This window comes from Pelodiscus sinensis, chromosome 8, assembly GCF_052426305.1.
Source record: "Pelodiscus sinensis isolate ZL-2025 chromosome 8, ASM5242630v1, whole genome shotgun sequence".
NCBI lineage: Eukaryota > Metazoa > Chordata > Testudines > Trionychidae > Pelodiscus > Pelodiscus sinensis.
In genome coordinates, this window is record NC_143059.1 from 1047012 (window position 1) to 1066069 (window position 19058).

General features: G+C 57.6%; 1 long non-coding RNA gene across 1 annotated transcript in view; it reads right to left on the minus strand.

The window, feature by feature from the left end:
• The window catches only part of LOC149523960 (uncharacterized), a 28059-nt gene extending 11092 nt beyond the window's left edge, over positions 1 to 16967 (minus strand). Inside the window, exons 1-15 of the long non-coding RNA XR_016350132.1 lie at positions 16144 to 16967; positions 15002 to 15857; positions 13860 to 14715; positions 12718 to 13573; positions 11576 to 12431; positions 10434 to 11289; positions 9292 to 10147; positions 8150 to 9005; positions 7008 to 7863; positions 5866 to 6721; positions 4724 to 5579; positions 3582 to 4437; positions 2440 to 3295; positions 1298 to 2153; positions 156 to 1011 (exon numbers count right to left, since the gene is read on the minus strand). This is a non-coding gene — a long non-coding RNA (uncharacterized LOC149523960). The remainder of the gene's footprint in view (positions 1 to 155; positions 1012 to 1297; positions 2154 to 2439; positions 3296 to 3581; positions 4438 to 4723; positions 5580 to 5865; positions 6722 to 7007; positions 7864 to 8149; positions 9006 to 9291; positions 10148 to 10433; positions 11290 to 11575; positions 12432 to 12717; positions 13574 to 13859; positions 14716 to 15001; positions 15858 to 16143) is intronic.
• Positions 16968 to 19058: the final 2091 nt, after the last annotated feature.

Consider the following 19058-nt stretch of genomic DNA (forward strand, 5'->3'; position numbering starts at 1 on the left):
CCGCAGGAACACGGAGAGAAAGGAGGCCTTGAGTCTGTATCCGCACTCTGTTGAACCGACTGCTGCCCTCTCACCAGTCCCCGTGCCCCAGCAGGAACCCCTCTGCCTCAGAAGAAACCTACTGCCAGGACGCTTGAAGATTTCAAAGCACGCACCTCTTACTCGCACAGAGCCATGGGAAGGCCGAACGCAGAGGATCCTTCACGCGTCCCGAGAGTCACGTACAGGCTGCTCAAGCCAATCTCGGACGATTTCTTCTCTGGCCGTGGCCCCGCACCGATTCCTCTGCAAGCGGGGCAGAAAAAGCCCAGCGTGAGCTCGCGCTCACTGAGGTCCGTGGCTGCGGGAATTCTATCCTTTAGCCCTTTTACCCCTCTCCCCTTGCAATCGGGCCCACTACAGGAACGCTGAGTCAGGCAGCCGTGACACACCACCGCTCTCCCTTGCGCGACTGCCGTACCTGCATGATTCCCGTTGGCTCCCGAGACCTTAACCCGGTGGCGATGCTCACCTGGAATGCCTGCAAGTGTCCTGTAGAAGGACACGGCAGAAGCAGAGCAAGGACAAAGACACGGACACAAAGAGACAGACAGAACGTATTGGCCAATACGAGAGAGCAACAAGAGAGAAACGCACGAGAGGCAAGAAAAACCTTACCGCCGGGCGTCTTCTTCCTCGATCCCAGCATCTCCTGAGACGGACACTGTGTTCCAGAGAAACCAGCACATCTCACAAACGGGAGCCCCATTCCTCCCACAACCAAGGCAGCCCCTGGGGAACCTCAGCTCGGCCTCGCTGTCTAAGCAATCGGGGCTTCCCTTCCCACAACCAGGCGGGCCGTAAGCCGACAGATTCCCAAACCGGTCACTTATCTCCGTCATAGCGATGGCTGCTCCGCTCCCAGCCCGACGGTTCTCGCCTCGCTTCGAGCAAGCTCCTCAGCTCGCTGTTCTCCTTTTCTTTCCATCCCCAGACGGGAGGACACCGGGACGGGTGACTTCTTATCGCTTGCTACCCAACCCAGCAAAGGGGGAAAAAACAAACAAACAATTTAGGTTTCAGTCAGCAAGGACGCGGCATCGCTTCTACTCCCCTATAACGCACCGCAGCCTCCCACCATCGGCCACTCTTTCCCGCCGCCACCGCAGGAACACGGAGAGAAAGGAGGCCTTGAGTCTGTATCCGCACTCTGTTGAACCGACTGCTGCCCTCTCACCAGTCCCCGTGCCCCAGCAGGAACCCCTCTGCCTCAGAAGAAACCTACTGCCAGGACGCTTGAAGATTTCAAAGCACGCACCTCTTACTCGCACAGAGCCATGGGAAGGCCGAACGCAGAGGATCCTTCACGCGTCCCGAGAGTCACGTACAGGCTGCTCAAGCCAATCTCGGACGATTTCTTCTCTGGCCGTGGCCCCGCACCGATTCCTCTGCAAGCGGGGCAGAAAAAGCCCAGCGTGAGCTCGCGCTCACTGAGGTCCGTGGCTGCGGGAATTCTATCCTTTAGCCCTTTTACCCCTCTCCCCTTGCAATCGGGCCCACTACAGGAACGCTGAGTCAGGCAGCCGTGACACACCACCGCTCTCCCTTGCGCGACTGCCGTACCTGCATGATTCCCGTTGGCTCCCGAGACCTTAACCCGGTGGCGATGCTCACCTGGAATGCCTGCAAGTGTCCTGTAGAAGGACACGGCAGAAGCAGAGCAAGGACAAAGACACGGACACAAAGAGACAGACAGAACGTATTGGCCAATACGAGAGAGCAATAGGAGAGAAACGCACGAGAGGCAAGAAAAACCTTACCGCCGGGCGTCTTCTTCCTCGATCCCAGCATCTCCTGAGACGGACACTGTGTTCCAGAGAAACCAGCACATCTCACAAACGGGAGCCCCATTCCTCCCACAACCAAGGCAGCCCCTGGGGAACCTCAGCTCGGCCTCGCTGTCTAAGCAATCGGGGCTTCCCTTCCCACAACCAGGCGGGCCGTAAGCCGACAGATTCCCAAACCGGTCACTTATCTCCGTCATAGCGATGGCTGCTCCGCTCCCAGCCCGACGGTTCTCGCCTCGCTTCGAGCAAGCTCCTCAGCTCGCTGTTCTCCTTTTCTTTCCATCCCCAGACGGGAGGACACCGGGACGGGTGACTTCTTATCGCTTGCTACCCAACCCAGCAAAGGGGGAAAAAACAAACAAACAATTTAGGTTTCAGTCAGCAAGGACGCGGCATCGCTTCTACTCCCCTATAACGCACCGCAGCCTCCCACCATCGGCCACTCTTTCCCGCCGCCACCGCAGGAACACGGAGAGAAAGGAGGCCTTGAGTCTGTATCCGCACTCTGTTGAACCGACTGCTGCCCTCTCACCAGTCCCCGTGCCCCAGCAGGAACCCCTCTGCCTCAGAAGAAACCTACTGCCAGGACGCTTGAAGATTTCAAAGCACGCACCTCTTACTCGCACAGAGCCATGGGAAGGCCGAACGCAGAGGATCCTTCACGCGTCCCGAGAGTCACGTACAGGCTGCTCAAGCCAATCTCGGACGATTTCTTCTCTGGCCGTGGCCCCGCACCGATTCCTCTGCAAGCGGGGCAGAAAAAGCCCAGCGTGAGCTCGCGCTCACTGAGGTCCGTGGCTGCGGGAATTCTATCCTTTAGCCCTTTTACCCCTCTCCCCTTGCAATCGGGCCCACTACAGGAACGCTGAGTCAGGCAGCCGTGACACACCACCGCTCTCCCTTGCGCGACTGCCGTACCTGCATGATTCCCGTTGGCTCCCGAGACCTTAACCCGGTGGCGATGCTCACCTGGAATGCCTGCAAGTGTCCTGTAGAAGGACACGGCAGAAGCAGAGCAAGGACAAAGACACGGACACAAAGAGACAGACAGAACGTATTGGCCAATACGAGAGAGCAACAAGAGAGAAACGCACGAGAGGCAAGAAAAACCTTACCGCCGGGCGTCTTCTTCCTCGATCCCAGCATCTCCTGAGACGGACACTGTGTTCCAGAGAAACCAGCACATCTCACAAACGGGAGCCCCATTCCTCCCACAACCAAGGCAGCCCCTGGGGAACCTCAGCTCGGCCTCGCTGTCTAAGCAATCGGGGCTTCCCTTCCCACAACCAGGCGGGCCGTAAGCCGACAGATTCCCAAACCGGTCACTTATCTCCGTCATAGCGATGGCTGCTCCGCTCCCAGCCCGACGGTTCTCGCCTCGCTTCGAGCAAGCTCCTCAGCTCGCTGTTCTCCTTTTCTTTCCATCCCCAGACGGGAGGACACCGGGACGGGTGACTTCTTATCGCTTGCTACCCAACCCAGCAAAGGGGGAAAAAACAAACAAACAATTTAGGTTTCAGTCAGCAAGGACGCGGCATCGCTTCTACTCCCCTATAACGCACCGCAGCCTCCCACCATCGGCCACTCTTTCCCGCCGCCACCGCAGGAACACGGAGAGAAAGGAGGCCTTGAGTCTGTATCCGCACTCTGTTGAACCGACTGCTGCCCTCTCACCAGTCCCCGTGCCCCAGCAGGAACCCCTCTGCCTCAGAAGAAACCTACTGCCAGGACGCTTGAAGATTTCAAAGCACGCACCTCTTACTCGCACAGAGCCATGGGAAGGCCGAACGCAGAGGATCCTTCACGCGTCCCGAGAGTCACGTACAGGCTGCTCAAGCCAATCTCGGACGATTTCTTCTCTGGCCGTGGCCCCGCACCGATTCCTCTGCAAGCGGGGCAGAAAAAGCCCAGCGTGAGCTCGCGCTCACTGAGGTCCGTGGCTGCGGGAATTCTATCCTTTAGCCCTTTTACCCCTCTCCCCTTGCAATCGGGCCCACTACAGGAACGCTGAGTCAGGCAGCCGTGACACACCACCGCTCTCCCTTGCGCGACTGCCGTACCTGCATGATTCCCGTTGGCTCCCGAGACCTTAACCCGGTGGCGATGCTCACCTGGAATGCCTGCAAGTGTCCTGTAGAAGGACACGGCAGAAGCAGAGCAAGGACAAAGACACGGACACAAAGAGACAGACAGAACGTATTGGCCAATACGAGAGAGCAATAGGAGAGAAACGCACGAGAGGCAAGAAAAACCTTACCGCCGGGCGTCTTCTTCCTCGATCCCAGCATCTCCTGAGACGGACACTGTGTTCCAGAGAAACCAGCACATCTCACAAACGGGAGCCCCATTCCTCCCACAACCAAGGCAGCCCCTGGGGAACCTCAGCTCGGCCTCGCTGTCTAAGCAATCGGGGCTTCCCTTCCCACAACCAGGCGGGCCGTAAGCCGACAGATTCCCAAACCGGTCACTTATCTCCGTCATAGCGATGGCTGCTCCGCTCCCAGCCCGACGGTTCTCGCCTCGCTTCGAGCAAGCTCCTCAGCTCGCTGTTCTCCTTTTCTTTCCATCCCCAGACGGGAGGACACCGGGACGGGTGACTTCTTATCGCTTGCTACCCAACCCAGCAAAGGGGGAAAAAACAAACAAACAATTTAGGTTTCAGTCAGCAAGGACGCGGCATCGCTTCTACTCCCCTATAACGCACCGCAGCCTCCCACCATCGGCCACTCTTTCCCGCCGCCACCGCAGGAACACGGAGAGAAAGGAGGCCTTGAGTCTGTATCCGCACTCTGTTGAACCGACTGCTGCCCTCTCACCAGTCCCCGTGCCCCAGCAGGAACCCCTCTGCCTCAGAAGAAACCTACTGCCAGGACGCTTGAAGATTTCAAAGCACGCACCTCTTACTCGCACAGAGCCATGGGAAGGCCGAACGCAGAGGATCCTTCACGCGTCCCGAGAGTCACGTACAGGCTGCTCAAGCCAATCTCGGACGATTTCTTCTCTGGCCGTGGCCCCGCACCGATTCCTCTGCAAGCGGGGCAGAAAAAGCCCAGCGTGAGCTCGCGCTCACTGAGGTCCGTGGCTGCGGGAATTCTATCCTTTAGCCCTTTTACCCCTCTCCCCTTGCAATCGGGCCCACTACAGGAACGCTGAGTCAGGCAGCCGTGACACACCACCGCTCTCCCTTGCGCGACTGCCGTACCTGCATGATTCCCGTTGGCTCCCGAGACCTTAACCCGGTGGCGATGCTCACCTGGAATGCCTGCAAGTGTCCTGTAGAAGGACACGGCAGAAGCAGAGCAAGGACAAAGACACGGACACAAAGAGACAGACAGAACGTATTGGCCAATACGAGAGAGCAATAGGAGAGAAACGCACGAGAGGCAAGAAAAACCTTACCGCCGGGCGTCTTCTTCCTCGATCCCAGCATCTCCTGAGACGGACACTGTGTTCCAGAGAAACCAGCACATCTCACAAACGGGAGCCCCATTCCTCCCACAACCAAGGCAGCCCCTGGGGAACCTCAGCTCGGCCTCGCTGTCTAAGCAATCGGGGCTTCCCTTCCCACAACCAGGCGGGCCGTAAGCCGACAGATTCCCAAACCGGTCACTTATCTCCGTCATAGCGATGGCTGCTCCGCTCCCAGCCCGACGGTTCTCGCCTCGCTTCGAGCAAGCTCCTCAGCTCGCTGTTCTCCTTTTCTTTCCATCCCCAGACGGGAGGACACCGGGACGGGTGACTTCTTATCGCTTGCTACCCAACCCAGCAAAGGGGGAAAAAACAAACAAACAATTTAGGTTTCAGTCAGCAAGGACGCGGCATCGCTTCTACTCCCCTATAACGCACCGCAGCCTCCCACCATCGGCCACTCTTTCCCGCCGCCACCGCAGGAACACGGAGAGAAAGGAGGCCTTGAGTCTGTATCCGCACTCTGTTGAACCGACTGCTGCCCTCTCACCAGTCCCCGTGCCCCAGCAGGAACCCCTCTGCCTCAGAAGAAACCTACTGCCAGGACGCTTGAAGATTTCAAAGCACGCACCTCTTACTCGCACAGAGCCATGGGAAGGCCGAACGCAGAGGATCCTTCACGCGTCCCGAGAGTCACGTACAGGCTGCTCAAGCCAATCTCGGACGATTTCTTCTCTGGCCGTGGCCCCGCACCGATTCCTCTGCAAGCGGGGCAGAAAAAGCCCAGCGTGAGCTCGCGCTCACTGAGGTCCGTGGCTGCGGGAATTCTATCCTTTAGCCCTTTTACCCCTCTCCCCTTGCAATCGGGCCCACTACAGGAACGCTGAGTCAGGCAGCCGTGACACACCACCGCTCTCCCTTGCGCGACTGCCGTACCTGCATGATTCCCGTTGGCTCCCGAGACCTTAACCCGGTGGCGATGCTCACCTGGAATGCCTGCAAGTGTCCTGTAGAAGGACACGGCAGAAGCAGAGCAAGGACAAAGACACGGACACAAAGAGACAGACAGAACGTATTGGCCAATACGAGAGAGCAATAGGAGAGAAACGCACGAGAGGCAAGAAAAACCTTACCGCCGGGCGTCTTCTTCCTCGATCCCAGCATCTCCTGAGACGGACACTGTGTTCCAGAGAAACCAGCACATCTCACAAACGGGAGCCCCATTCCTCCCACAACCAAGACAGCCCCTGGGGAACCTCAGCTCGGCCTCGCTGTCTAAGCAATCGGGGCTTCCCTTCCCACAACCAGGCGGGCCGTAAGCCGACAGATTCCCAAACCGGTCACTTATCTCCGTCATAGCGATGGCTGCTCCGCTCCCAGCCCGACGGTTCTCGCCTCGCTTCGAGCAAGCTCCTCAGCTCGCTGTTCTCCTTTTCTTTCCATCCCCAGACGGGAGGACACCGGGACGGGTGACTTCTTATCGCTTGCTACCCAACCCAGCAAAGGGGGAAAAAACAAACAAACAATTTAGGTTTCAGTCAGCAAGGACGCGGCATCGCTTCTACTCCCCTATAACGCACCGCAGCCTCCCACCATCGGCCACTCTTTCCCGCCGCCACCGCAGGAACACGGAGAGAAAGGAGGCCTTGAGTCTGTATCCGCACTCTGTTGAACCGACTGCTGCCCTCTCACCAGTCCCCGTGCCCCAGCAGGAACCCCTCTGCCTCAGAAGAAACCTACTGCCAGGACGCTTGAAGATTTCAAAGCACGCACCTCTTACTCGCACAGAGCCATGGGAAGGCCGAACGCAGAGGATCCTTCACGCGTCCCGAGAGTCACGTACAGGCTGCTCAAGCCAATCTCGGACGATTTCTTCTCTGGCCGTGGCCCCGCACCGATTCCTCTGCAAGCGGGGCAGAAAAAGCCCAGCGTGAGCTCGCGCTCACTGAGGTCCGTGGCTGCGGGAATTCTATCCTTTAGCCCTTTTACCCCTCTCCCCTTGCAATCGGGCCCACTACAGGAACGCTGAGTCAGGCAGCCGTGACACACCACCGCTCTCCCTTGCGCGACTGCCGTACCTGCATGATTCCCGTTGGCTCCCGAGACCTTAACCCGGTGGCGATGCTCACCTGGAATGCCTGCAAGTGTCCTGTAGAAGGACACGGCAGAAGCAGAGCAAGGACAAAGACACGGACACAAAGAGACAGACAGAACGTATTGGCCAATACGAGAGAGCAATAGGAGAGAAACGCACGAGAGGCAAGAAAAACCTTACCGCCGGGCGTCTTCTTCCTCGATCCCAGCATCTCCTGAGACGGACACTGTGTTCCAGAGAAACCAGCACATCTCACAAACGGGAGCCCGATTCCTCCCACAACCAAGACAGCCCCTGGGGAACCTCAGCTCGGCCTCGCTGTCTAAGCAATCGGGGCTTCCCTTCCCACAACCAGGCGGGCCGTAAGCCGACAGATTCCCAAACCGGTCACTTATCTCCGTCATAGCGATGGCTGCTCCGCTCCCAGCCCGACGGTTCTCGCCTCGCTTCGAGCAAGCTCCTCAGCTCGCTGTTCTCCTTTTCTTTCCATCCCCAGACGGGAGGACACCGGGACGGGTGACTTCTTATCGCTTGCTACCCAACCCAGCAAAGGGGGAAAAAACAAACAAACAATTTAGGTTTCAGTCAGCAAGGACGCGGCATCGCTTCTACTCCCCTATAACGCACCGCAGCCTCCCACCATCGGCCACTCTTTCCCGCCGCCACCGCAGGAACACGGAGAGAAAGGAGGCCTTGAGTCTGTATCCGCACTCTGTTGAACCGACTGCTGCCCTCTCACCAGTCCCCGTGCCCCAGCAGGAACCCCTCTGCCTCAGAAGAAACCTACTGCCAGGACGCTTGAAGATTTCAAAGCACGCACCTCTTACTCGCACAGAGCCATGGGAAGGCCGAACGCAGAGGATCCTTCACGCGTCCCGAGAGTCACGTACAGGCTGCTCAAGCCAATCTCGGACGATTTCTTCTCTGGCCGTGGCCCCGCACCGATTCCTCTGCAAGCGGGGCAGAAAAAGCCCAGCGTGAGCTCGCGCTCACTGAGGTCCGTGGCTGCGGGAATTCTATCCTTTAGCCCTTTTACCCCTCTCCCCTTGCAATCGGGCCCACTACAGGAACGCTGAGTCAGGCAGCCGTGACACACCACCGCTCTCCCTTGCGCGACTGCCGTACCTGCATGATTCCCGTTGGCTCCCGAGACCTTAACCCGGTGGCGATGCTCACCTGGAATGCCTGCAAGTGTCCTGTAGAAGGACACGGCAGAAGCAGAGCAAGGACAAAGACACGGACACAAAGAGACAGACAGAACGTATTGGCCAATACGAGAGAGCAATAGGAGAGAAACGCACGAGAGGCAAGAAAAACCTTACCGCCGGGCGTCTTCTTCCTCGATCCCAGCATCTCCTGAGACGGACACTGTGTTCCAGAGAAACCAGCACATCTCACAAACGGGAGCCCCATTCCTCCCACAACCAAGGCAGCCCCTGGGGAACCTCAGCTCGGCCTCGCTGTCTAAGCAATCGGGGCTTCCCTTCCCACAACCAGGCGGGCCGTAAGCCGACAGATTCCCAAACCGGTCACTTATCTCCGTCATAGCGATGGCTGCTCCGCTCCCAGCCCGACGGTTCTCGCCTCGCTTCGAGCAAGCTCCTCAGCTCGCTGTTCTCCTTTTCTTTCCATCCCCAGACGGGAGGACACCGGGACGGGTGACTTCTTATCGCTTGCTACCCAACCCAGCAAAGGGGGAAAAAACAAACAAACAATTTAGGTTTCAGTCAGCAAGGACGCGGCATCGCTTCTACTCCCCTATAACGCACCGCAGCCTCCCACCATCGGCCACTCTTTCCCGCCGCCACCGCAGGAACACGGAGAGAAAGGAGGCCTTGAGTCTGTATCCGCACTCTGTTGAACCGACTGCTGCCCTCTCACCAGTCCCCGTGCCCCAGCAGGAACCCCTCTGCCTCAGAAGAAACCTACTGCCAGGACGCTTGAAGATTTCAAAGCACGCACCTCTTACTCGCACAGAGCCATGGGAAGGCCGAACGCAGAGGATCCTTCACGCGTCCCGAGAGTCACGTACAGGCTGCTCAAGCCAATCTCGGACGATTTCTTCTCTGGCCGTGGCCCCGCACCGATTCCTCTGCAAGCGGGGCAGAAAAAGCCCAGCGTGAGCTCGCGCTCACTGAGGTCCGTGGCTGCGGGAATTCTATCCTTTAGCCCTTTTACCCCTCTCCCCTTGCAATCGGGCCCACTACAGGAACGCTGAGTCAGGCAGCCGTGACACACCACCGCTCTCCCTTGCGCGACTGCCGTACCTGCATGATTCCCGTTGGCTCCCGAGACCTTAACCCGGTGGCGATGCTCACCTGGAATGCCTGCAAGTGTCCTGTAGAAGGACACGGCAGAAGCAGAGCAAGGACAAAGACACGGACACAAAGAGACAGACAGAACGTATTGGCCAATACGAGAGAGCAAGAAGAGAGAAACGCACGAGAGGCAAGAAAAACCTTACCGCCGGGCGTCTTCTTCCTCGATCCCAGCATCTCCTGAGACGGACACTGTGTTCCAGAGAAACCAGCACATCTCACAAACGGGAGCCCGATTCCTCCCACAACCAAGACAGCCCCTGGGGAACCTCAGCTCGGCCTCGCTGTCTAAGCAATCGGGGCTTCCCTTCCCACAACCAGGCGGGCCGTAAGCCGACAGATTCCCAAACCGGTCACTTATCTCCGTCATAGCGATGGCTGCTCCGCTCCCAGCCCGACGGTTCTCGCCTCGCTTCGAGCAAGCTCCTCAGCTCGCTGTTCTCCTTTTCTTTCCATCCCCAGACGGGAGGACACCGGGACGGGTGACTTCTTATCGCTTGCTACCCAACCCAGCAAAGGGGGAAAAAACAAACAAACAATTTAGGTTTCAGTCAGCAAGGACGCGGCATCGCTTCTACTCCCCTATAACGCACCGCAGCCTCCCACCATCGGCCACTCTTTCCCGCCGCCACCGCAGGAACACGGAGAGAAAGGAGGCCTTGAGTCTGTATCCGCACTCTGTTGAACCGACTGCTGCCCTCTCACCAGTCCCCGTGCCCCAGCAGGAACCCCTCTGCCTCAGAAGAAACCTACTGCCAGGACGCTTGAAGATTTCAAAGCACGCACCTCTTACTCGCACAGAGCCATGGGAAGGCCGAACGCAGAGGATGCTTCACGCGTCCCGAGAGTCACGTACAGGCTGCTCAAGCCAATCTCGGACGATTTCTTCTCTGGCCGTGGCCCCGCACCGATTCCTCTGCAAGCGGGGCAGAAAAAGCCCAGCGTGAGCTCGCGCTCACTGAGGTCCGTGGCTGCGGGAATTCTATCCTTTAGCCCTTTTACCCCTCTCCCCTTGCAATCGGGCCCACTACAGGAACGCTGAGTCAGGCAGCCGTGACACACCACCGCTCTCCCTTGCGCGACTGCCGTACCTGCATGATTCCCGTTGGCTCCCGAGACCTTAACCCGGTGGCGATGCTCACCTGGAATGCCTGCAAGTGTCCTGTAGAAGGACACGGCAGAAGCAGAGCAAGGACAAAGACACGGACACAAAGAGACAGACAGAACGTATTGGCCAATACGAGAGAGCAATAGGAGAGAAACGCACGAGAGGCAAGAAAAACCTTACCGCCGGGCGTCTTCTTCCTCGATCCCAGCATCTCCTGAGACGGACACTGTGTTCCAGAGAAACCAGCACATCTCACAAACGGGAGCCCCATTCCTCCCACAACCAAGGCAGCCCCTGGGGAACCTCAGCTCGGCCTCGCTGTCTAAGCAATCGGGGCTTCCCTTCCCACAACCAGGCGGGCCGTAAGCCGACAGATTCCCAAACCGGTCACTTATCTCCGTCATAGCGATGGCTGCTCCGCTCCCAGCCCGACGGTTCTCGCCTCGCTTCGAGTAAGCTCCTCAGCTCGCTGTTCTCCTTTTCTTTCCATCCCCAGACGGGAGGACACCGGGACGGGTGACTTCTTATCGCTTGCTACCCAACCCAGCAAAGGGGGAAAAAACAAACAAACAATTTAGGTTTCAGTCAGCAAGGACGCGGCATTGCTTCTACTCCCCTATAACGCACCGCAGCCTCCCACCATCGGCCACTCTTTCCCGCCGCCACCGCAGGAACACGGAGAGAAAGGAGGCCTTGAGTCTGTATCCGCACTCTGTTGAACCGACTGCTGCCCTCTCACCAGTCCCCGTGCCCCAGCAGGAACCCCTCTGCCTCAGAAGAAACCTACTGCCAGGACGCTTGAAGATTTCAAAGCACGCACCTCTTACTCGCACAGAGCCATGGGAAGGCCGAACGCAGAGGATCCTTCACGCGTCCCGAGAGTCACGTACAGGCTGCTCAAGCCAATCTCGGACGATTTCTTCTCTGGCCGTGGCCCCGCACCGATTCCTCTGCAAGCGGGGCAGAAAAAGCCCAGCGTGAGCTCGCGCTCACTGAGGTCCGTGGCTGCGGGAATTCTATCCTTTAGCCCTTTTACCCCTCTCCCCTTGCAATCGGGCCCACTACAGGAACGCTGAGTCAGGCAGCCGTGACACACCACCGCTCTCCCTTGCGCGACTGCCGTACCTGCATGATTCCCGTTGGCTCCCGAGACCTTAACCCGGTGGCGATGCTCACCTGGAATGCCTGCAAGTGTCCTGTAGAAGGACACGGCAGAAGCAGAGCAAGGACAAAGACACGGACACAAAGAGACAGACAGAACGTATTGGCCAATACGAGAGAGCAACAAGCGAGAAACGCACGAGAGGCAAGAAAAACCTTACCGCCGGGCGTCTTCTTCCTCGATCCCAGCATCTCCTGAGACGGACACTGTGTTCCAGAGAAACCAGCACATCTCACAAACGGGAGCCCCATTCCTCCCACAACCAAGACAGCCCCTGGGGAACCTCAGCTCGGCCTCGCTGTCTAAGCAATCGGGGCTTCCCTTCCCACAACCAGGCGGGCCGTAAGCCGACAGATTCCCAAACCGGTCACTTATCTCCGTCATAGCGATGGCTGCTCCGCTCCCAGCCCGACGGTTCTCGCCTCGCTTCGAGCAAGCTCCTCAGCTCGCTGTTCTCCTTTTCTTTCCATCCCCAGACGGGAGGACACCGGGACGGGTGACTTCTTATCGCTTGCTACCCAACCCAGCAAAGGGGGAAAAAACAAACAAACAATTTAGGTTTCAGTCAGCAAGGACGCGGCATCGCTTCTACTCCCCTATAACGCACCGCAGCCTCCCACCATCGGCCACTCTTTCCCGCCGCCACCGCAGGAACACGGAGAGAAAGGAGGCCTTGAGTCTGTATCCGCACTCTGTTGAACCGACTGCTGCCCTCTCACCAGTCCCCGTGCCCCAGCAGGAACCCCTCTGCCTCAGAAGAAACCTACTGCCAGGACGCTTGAAGATTTCAAAGCACGCACCTCTTACTCGCACAGAGCCATGGGAAGGCCGAACGCAGAGGATCCTTCACGCGTCCCGAGAGTCACGTACAGGCTGCTCAAGCCAATCTCGGACGATTTCTTCTCTGGCCGTGGCCCCGCACCGATTCCTCTGCAAGCGGGGCAGAAAAAGCCCAGCGTGAGCTCGCGCTCACTGAGGTCCGTGGCTGCGGGAATTCTATCCTTTAGCCCTTTTACCCCTCACCCCTTGCAATCGGGCCCACTACAGGAACGCTGAGTCAGGCAGCCGTGACACACCACCGCTCTCCCTTGCGCGACTGCCGTACCTGCATGATTCCCGTTGGCTCCCGAGACCTTAACCCGGTGGCGATGCTCACCTGGAATGCCTGCAAGTGTCCTGTAGAAGGACACGGCAGAAGCAGAGCAAGGACAAAGACACGGACACAAAGAGACAGACAGAACGTATTGGCCAATACGAGAGAGCAATAGGAGAGAAACGCACGAGAGGCAAGAAAAACCTTACCGCCGGGCGTCTTCTTCCTCGATCCCAGCATCTCCTGAGACGGACACTGTGTTCCAGAGAAACCAGCACATCTCACAAACGGGAGCCCCATTCCTCCCACAACCAAGACAGCCCCTGGGTAACCTCAGCTCGGCCTCGCTGTCTAAGCAATCGGGGCTTCCCTTCCCACAACCAGGCGGGCCGTAAGCCGACAGATTCCCAAACCGGTCACTTATCTCCGTCATAGCGATGGCTGCTCCGCTCCCAGCCCGACGGTTCTCGCCTTGCTTCGAGCAAGCTCCTCAGCTCGCTGTTCTCCTTTTCTTTCCATCCCCAGACGGGAGGACACCGGGACGGGTGACTTCTTATCGCTTGCTACCCAACCCAGCAAAGGGGGAAAAAACAAACAAACAATTTAGGTTTCAGTCAGCAAGGACGCGGCATCGCTTCTACTCCCCTATAACGCACCGCAGCCTCCCACCATCGGCCACTCTTTCCCGCCGCCACCGCAGGAACACGGAGAGAAAGGAGGCCTTGAGTCTGTATCCGCACTCTGTTGAACCGACTGCTGCCCTCTCACCAGTCCCCGTGCCCCAGCAGGAACCCCTCTGCCTCAGAAGAAACCTACTGCCAGGACGCTTGAAGATTTCAAAGCACGCACCTCTTACTCGCACAGAGCCATGGGAAGGCCGAACGCAGAGGATCCTTCACGCGTCCCGAGAGTCACGTACAGGCTGCTCAAGCCAATCTCGGACGATTTCTTCTCTGGCCGTGGCCCCGCACCGATTCCTCTGCAAGCGGGGCAGAAAAAGCCCAGCGTGAGCTCGCGCTCACTGAGGTCCGTGGCTGCGGGAATTCTATCCTTTAGCCCTTTTACCCCTCTCCCCTTGCAATCGGGCCCACTACAGGAACGCTGAGTCAGGCAGCCGTGACACACCACCGCTCTCCCTTGCGCGACTGCCGTACCTGCATGATTCCCGTTGGCTCCCGAGACCTTAACCCGGTGGCGATGCTCACCTGGAATGCCTGCAAGTGTCCTGTAGAAGGACACGGCAGAAGCAGAGCAAGGACAAAGACACGGACACAAAGAGACAGACAGAACGTATTGGCCAATACGAGAGAGCAAGAAGCGAGAAACGCACGAGAGGCAAGAAAAACCTTACCGCCGGGCGTCTTCTTCCTCGATCCCAGCATCTCCTGAGACGGACACTGTGTTCCAGAGAAACCAGCACATCTCACAAACGGGAGCCCCATTCCTCCCACAACCAAGGCAGCCCCTGGGGAACCTCAGCTCGGCCTCGCTGTCTAAGCAATCGGGGCTTCCCTTCCCACAACCAGGCGGGCCGTAAGCCGACAGATTCCCAAACCGGTCACTTATCTCCGTCATAGCGATGGCTGCTCCGCTCCCAGCCCGACGGTTCTCGCCTCGCTTCGAGCAAGCTCCTCAGCTCGCTGTTCTCCTTTTCTTTCCATCCCCAGACGGGAGGACACCGGGACGGGTGACTTCTTATCGCTTGCTACCCAACCCAGCAAAGGGGGAAAAAACAAACAAACAATTTAGGTTTCAGTCAGCAAGGACGCGGCATCGCTTCTACTCCCCTATAACGCACCGCAGCCTCCCACCATCGGCCACTCTTTCCCGCCGCCACCGCAGGAACACGGAGAGAAAGGAGGCCTTGAGTCTGTATCCGCACTCTGTTGAACCGACTGCTGCCCTCTCACCAGTCCCCGTGCCCCAGCAGGAACCCCTCTGCCTCAGAAGAAACCTACTGCCAGGACGCTTGAAGATTTCAAAGCACGCACCTCTTACTCGCACAGAGCCATGGGAAGGCCGAACGCAGAGGATGCTTCACGCGTCCCGAGAGTCACGTACAGGCTGCTCAAGCCAATCTCGGACGATTTCTTCTCTGGCCGTGGCCCCGCACCGATTCCTCTGCAAGCGGGGCAGAAAAAGCCCAGCGTGAGCTCGCGCTCACTGAGGTCCGTGGCTGCGGGAATTCTATCCTTTAGCCCTTTTACCCCTCTCCCCTTGCAATCGGGCCCACTACAGGAACGCTGAGTCAGGCAGCCGTGACACACCACCGCTCTCCCTTGCGCGACTGCCGTACCTGCATGATTCCCGTTGGCTCCCGAGACCTTAACCCGGTGGCGATGCTCACCTGGAATGCCTGCAAGTGTCCTGTAGAAGGACACGGCAGAAGCAGAGCAAGGACAAAGACACGGACACAAAGAGACAGACAGAACGTATTGGCCAATACGAGAGAGCAACAAGCGAGAAACGCACGAGAGGCAAGAAAAACCTTACCGCCGGGCGTCTTCTTCCTCGATCCCAGCATCTCCTGAGACGGACACTGTGTTCCAGAGAAACCAGCACATCTCACAAACGGGAGCCCCATTCCTCCCACAACCAAGGCAGCCCCTGGGGAACCTCAGCTCGGCCTCGCTGTCTAAGCAATCGGGGCTTCCCTTCCCACAACCAGGCGGGCCGTAAGCCGACAGATTCCCAAACCGGTCACTTATCTCCGTCATAGCGATGGCTGCTCCGCTCCCAGCCCGACGGTTCTCGCCTCGCTTCGAGCAAGCTCCTCAGCTCGCTGTTCTCCTTTTCTTTCCATCCCCAGACGGGAGGACACCGGGACGGGTGACTTCTTATCGCTTGCTACCCAACCCAGCAAAGGGGGAAAAAACAAACAAACAATTTAGGTTTCAGTCAGCAAGGACGCGGCATCGCTTCTACTCCCCTATAACGCACCGCAGCCTCCCACCATCGGCCACTCTTTCCCGCCGCCACCGCAGGAACACGGAGAGAAAGGAGGCCTTGAGTCTGTATCCGCACTCTGTTGAACCGACTGCTGCCCTCTCACCAGTCCCCGTGCCCCAGCAGGAACCCCTCTGCCTCAGAAGAAACCTACTGCCAGGACGCTTGAAGATTTCAAAGCACGCACCTCTTACTCGCACAGAGCCATGGGAAGGCCGAACGCAGAGGATGCTTCACGCGTCCCGAGAGTCACGTACAGGCTGCTCAAGCCAATCTCGGACGATTTCTTCTCTGGCCGTGGCCCCGCACCGATTCCTCTGCAAGCGGGGCAGAAAAAGCCCAGCGTGAGCTCGCGCTCACTGAGGTCCGTGGCTGCGGGAATTCTATCCTTTAGCCCTTTTACCCCTCTCCCCTTGCAATCGGGCCCACTACAGGAACGCTGAGTCAGGCAGCCGTGACACACCACCGCTCTCCCTTGCGCGACTGCCGTACCTGCATGATTCCCGTTGGCTCCCGAGACCTTAACCCGGTGGCGATGCTCACCTGGAATGCCTGCAAGTGTCCTGTAGAAGGACACGGCAGAAGCAGAGCAAGGACAAAGACACGGACACAAAGAGACAGACAGAACGTATTGGCCAATACGAGAGAGCAACAAGCGAGAAACGCACGAGAGGCAAGAAAAACCTTACCGCCGGGCGTCTTCTTCCTCGATCCCAGCATCTCCTGAGACGGACACTGTGTTCCAGAGAAACCAGCACATCTCACAAACGGGAGCCCCATTCCTCCCACAACCAAGGCAGCCCCTGGGGAACCTCAGCTCGGCCTCGCTGTCTAAGCAATCGGGGCTTCCCTTCCCACAACCAGGCGGGCCGTAAGCCGACAGATTCCCAAACCGGTCACTTATCTCCGTCATAGCGATGGCTGCTCCGCTCCCAGCCCGACGGTTCTCGCCTCGCTTCGAGCAAGCTCCTCAGCTCGCTGTTCTCCTTTTCTTTCCATCCCCAGACGGGAGGACACGGGGACGGGTGACTTCTTATCGCTTGCTACCCAACCCAGCAAAGGGGGAAAAAACAAACAAACAATTTAGGTTTCAGTCAGCAAGGACGCGGCATCGCTTCTACTCCCCTATAACGCACCGCAGCCTCCCACCATCGGCCACTCTTTCCCGCCGCCACCGCAGGAACACGGAGAGAAAGGAGGCCTTGAGTCTGTATCCGCACTCTGTTGAACCGACTGCTGCCCTCTCACCAGTCCCCGTGCCCCAGCAGGAACCCCTCTGCCTCAGAAGAAACCTACTGCCAGGACGCTTGAAGATTTCAAAGCACGCACCTCTTACTCGCACAGAGCCATGGGAAGGCCGAACGCAGAGGATGCTTCACGCGTCCCGAGAGTCACGTACAGGCTGCTCAAGCCAATCTCGGACGATTTCTTCTCTGGCCGTGGCCCCGCACCGATTCCTCTGCAAGCGGGGCAGAAAAAGCCCAGCGTGAGCTCGCGCTCACTGAGGTCCGTGGCTGCGGGAATTCTATCCTTTAGCCCTTTTACCCCTCTCCCTTGCAATCGGGCCCACTACAGGAACGCTGAGTCAGGCAGCCGTGAAACACCACCGCTCTCCCTTGCGCGACTGCCGTACCTGCATGATTCCCGTTGGCTCCCGAGACCTTAACCCGGTGGCGATGCTCACCTGGAATGCCTGCAAGTGTCCTGTAGAAGGACACGGCAGAAGCAGAGCAAGGACAAAGACACGGACACAAAGAGACAGACAGAACGTATTGGCCAATACGAGAGAGCAACAAGCGAGAAACGCACGAGAGGCAAGAAAAACCTTACCGCCGGGCGTCTTCTTCCTCGATCCCAGCATCTCCTGAGACGGACACTGTGTTCCAGAGAAACCAGCACATCTCACAAACGGGAGCCCCATTCCTCCCACAACCAAGGCAGCCCCTGGGGAACCTCAGCTCGGCCTCGCTGTCTAAGCAATCGGGGCTTCCCTTCCCACAACCAGGCGGGCCGTAAGCCGACAGATTCCCAAACCGGTCACTTATCTCCGTCATAGCGATGGCTGCTCCGCTCCCAGCCCGACGGTTCTCGCCTCGCTTCGAGCAAGCTCCTCAGCTCGCTGTTCTCCTTTTCTTTCCATCCCCAGACGGGAGGACACCGGGACGGGTGACTTCTTATCGCTTGCTACCCAACCCAGCAAAGGGGGAAAAAACAAACAAACAATTTAGGTTTCAGTCAGCAAGGACGCGGCATCGCTTCTACTCCCCTATAACGCACCGCAGCCTCCCACCATTGGTCTCCTCTCCATCTGCCACTTCAGGAACACAACAAGAAAGGAACCCGTTGAACCTATGTCCACACTCAGTTTAGCCAACTGCTGTCATTTCACGAGTTCTTATGGCACCAGACTCTGTGCCCAAACAGAAAGCTCACAGTCTTAGAAGTATCCTATTGCCAGTACAGTTGGGGATTTGAAAGCAAGGATCTCTTACTAACACAGAGTGATGGAAAGGTCGAATGCTGAGGACCATTCATGTCTCCCGAGAACCACCTCCAGGCTGCGCATGTATTCTTTCGCAAGAGGGCCAGTGTAGACAGCCACGTTAATATCTTGCGCAAGAAAGCCCGATGGCTAAAATGGCCATCGGAGCTTTCTTTCACAAGAGAGCGTCTACACTGGCATGGATGCTTTTGCACAGAAGCACAAAATCTTTTGTGCAAAGGAACATGCCAGTATAGATGCTCTCTTGCACAAATACTTTTAATAGAAAAACTTTTCCGTTAAAAGTATTTGCGCAAAAAAAAGGCAGTCTAGACGCAGCCTTTGGGTTGACATCAGCTTATAATAATAAAGCTTTTAAAATCAGATAAATACTTCTGTGTTTGTGTCCATTGTCCATGTCTAAACCCATTGCTCTGAATTTGTTACCCACTTGACTAGAGGGCATGAAAGGCAGCTCTTGACCAGCAAGTTGCCAGAGGGTGACAATGTCAAAATCCTGGCACAGGAATCAGGGCAGACAGATAACAGTTAACACAGAGGGACTGGGGGACCCAGATCCCCCCTCACCAGTCACCACTGCTTAGACAGTACACTTATAA